Raw genomic sequence first — 2,899 nt, 5'->3', positions numbered from 1 at the left:
CTTTCAGTTTTCCCCAATCAGTATGATACTAGCTGTGGATCTGTCACATATGGCCTCTATTGTATTGAGGTATGTTCCTTTTACACTTAGTTTTTTGAGGGATTTTTTTTTTTTTTATCATAAAGGGATATTAAATTTCATCAAAGGTGTTTTCACCCACTATTGAAATGATCGTATGATGTTTGTCCTTCATTCTGTTTATGTGATGTATCGCATTGATTGATTTGCATATTTCAAGATCCATTCTTGGATCCCTGGGATAAATCCCATTTGGTCATAAAGAATGATCTTCTAAATGTGTTGTTGATTTCAGTTAGCTAGTATTTTGTTGAGAATTATCTCATCAAGATAAATCAGGGGTATTAACCTGTAGTTTACTTTTTCTAATGTGTCTTTGTCTGGTTTTGTTATGAGGGTAATACTGGCCTAATAGAATGAGTTTGATAGTACTCCCTTCTGTCATATTTTTTCAGAATAGTTTGAGTAAGACTGGTATTAGTTTTTCTTTATATGTTTGGTGAAATTTAGCAGTGAATTGGTATTCGTTTTTTCTTTATTGTTTAGTGAAATTCAGTCATCAAGTCCTGGGTTTTTCTTTCCGGAAGGCCTATTTATCACCACTTTAATTGTATTAATTGTTACTGATCTCTTCAGGTTTTAGATTTATTTATTGTCCAGTCTTGTAAGGTTGCATTTGTGTATTTCTTGTAATAAATTTATCATTTCTTCTAGCTTTCCACTTGATTGACATATTACTTACTCAGAGTAGCCTCTAAAATCCTTTGAATTTCTGCCTGGTATCAGCTGAAACATTTACATGTTTATCTCTAATTTTATTTATTTGGGTTTTTCCTCTCCTTTTGTCCTCAGCTAGGCTAATTTTTTTCTTTGTTTATTTCCTTGATCTTTTCTACTGCTTTATTCATTTCAATTTTATATGTTCCTGCTCTTATTTTTATTATTTCTTATTAATTTTGGGTTTGGTTTGTTCTTACTTTTTGAGTTCTTTGTGATGCATTGTTATGTTTTTTATTTGAAGTTTTTTTTTTGTTTTTGCTTTTGTTTTTTACTTTTTTGATGTAGGCACTTACTGCTATAAAATTTCCTGTTAGTATTGCCTTTGTTGTATGCTATAGAATTTAGTATATTGTGCTTCCATTTTTGTTTGTTTAAAGAAACTTTTAAATTTCTTTCTTAATTTTATCATTGATCCATTGATCATTAAGGAGCATAGTGTTTAATTTCCATGTATTTGCACAGTTTCCAAAATTCCTTATGTTATACAATTCTACTTTTATTCCATTGTGGTTAGAGAACATCCTTAATATATTTTCACATTTTTAAATTATTTAAGACTTGTTTTGTGACCTAACATATAGTCTATCCTTGAGAATGATTCATATGCTGAAGAGAAAAGAATGTGTATTCTGCGTCCATTGGATGTAATATTCTGTGAATATCTATTAGGTTCATTTAGTCTACAGTGCAGATTAAGCCTAATGTTTCTCTTTTGATTTTCTGTCTAGATTATCTGTCCAATGATGAAATTGGGATGTTAGTCTCCAGCTATTATCATATTGCAGTGCATCTCTCTCCATAAATCTAATAATATTTGCTTTCTATATTGGGGCACTCCAGTTTAGATACATATATACTTACAATTGTTATGCCCTCTTGCTGAATTGTCTCCTTTATCATTATATAATGACTTTCTTTGTTTCAGCTTATAATTTTTATCTTGAAATCTATTTTGCCTCATATAAATACAGCTACTCTTACTCTTTTTTGTTTTCATTGTCATGGAATATCTTCCATCCCATTGTTTTTAGTCTATTTGTGTCTTTACAGATGAAGTGTGTTTCTTGTAGGCAACAAATCAAAGATCCTTCTTTGTTATCCATTTAGCCACTCTATGTCTTTTGATTGGAGAGCTTGGTCCATTCACACTTACTGATAACTAAGAACTTATTCCTGCATTTTGCTATTTTTTTTTTTGTTCATTTTGTGGTCTACTCTTCCTTCTTTTCTTTCTTCCTGTCTTCTTTTAAGTAAGATGTTTTTCTCAGGTGGTATGCTTTAATTTCTTTTTTGTGTGTGTGTAACTGTTACATGTTTTTTGATTTTGCATTACCATAAGGCTTACAAATAATCTATTTTTTAATGGGTTCCTTCCAAAAGGGAAATTTAAAAATCTACAACAAATTACACCAAATTATTTAAAAATTATAAGGACCCAGCCTCTCTCTCCACACTAGAGAATCAGCCTTAGACAGAAAAGTTAAACAATGAAGATGCTCAGGTCAGGTCTCTCCACCCAAATACAAATCCCAGAGTAGGGAGGTTGGAGCTGGGATGGTGTGGGCAGCCCTAGCTGCTGGAGATTGTTGACCATGTGAGGAGGGGGCAAGGGTGAGAGAGGCCATCCCAAGGTAAAAAAGTAGGTCTCCAAGGACAAATTCTAAGAAAATTCCACTGAATACAAATAATATCTTATAATCCATTATTTTAAAAGTGTGACAACATAGCACCAATTGCATAAAAAAACTAATAAAGAAGCAAAGAAAAAACTAATAAAAACTTTACACTTTAATTTCATCCCCTCTGCTTTCTTACTTCTTGTTTCTATTTATATGTTATACTATCTATGTCTTGAAAAGTTTTTATTATTTTTGATAGGTTCATGTTTTAGTCTTTTTACTCAAGATATGAGTAGTTTACACACCACAATTATAGTGTTATTATATTTTGTGGTTTTTTTGTGTGTACTTACTATTACCTGTGAGTTTTGAACCTTCAGATGATTTTTTATTGTTTATTAACATCATTTTCTTCAGATTGAAGAACTGCCATCAGCATTTCTTGTAGTACAGGTCTGGTGTGGATGAAATTCCTCAGCTTT

The sequence above is a fragment of the Mandrillus leucophaeus genome, unplaced genomic scaffold (genome assembly GCF_000951045.1).
Source record: "Mandrillus leucophaeus isolate KB7577 unplaced genomic scaffold, Mleu.le_1.0 Scaffold784, whole genome shotgun sequence".
Classification (NCBI taxonomy): Eukaryota; Metazoa; Chordata; class Mammalia; order Primates; family Cercopithecidae; genus Mandrillus; species Mandrillus leucophaeus.
Note: the sequence above shows the minus strand (reverse complement) of the source record.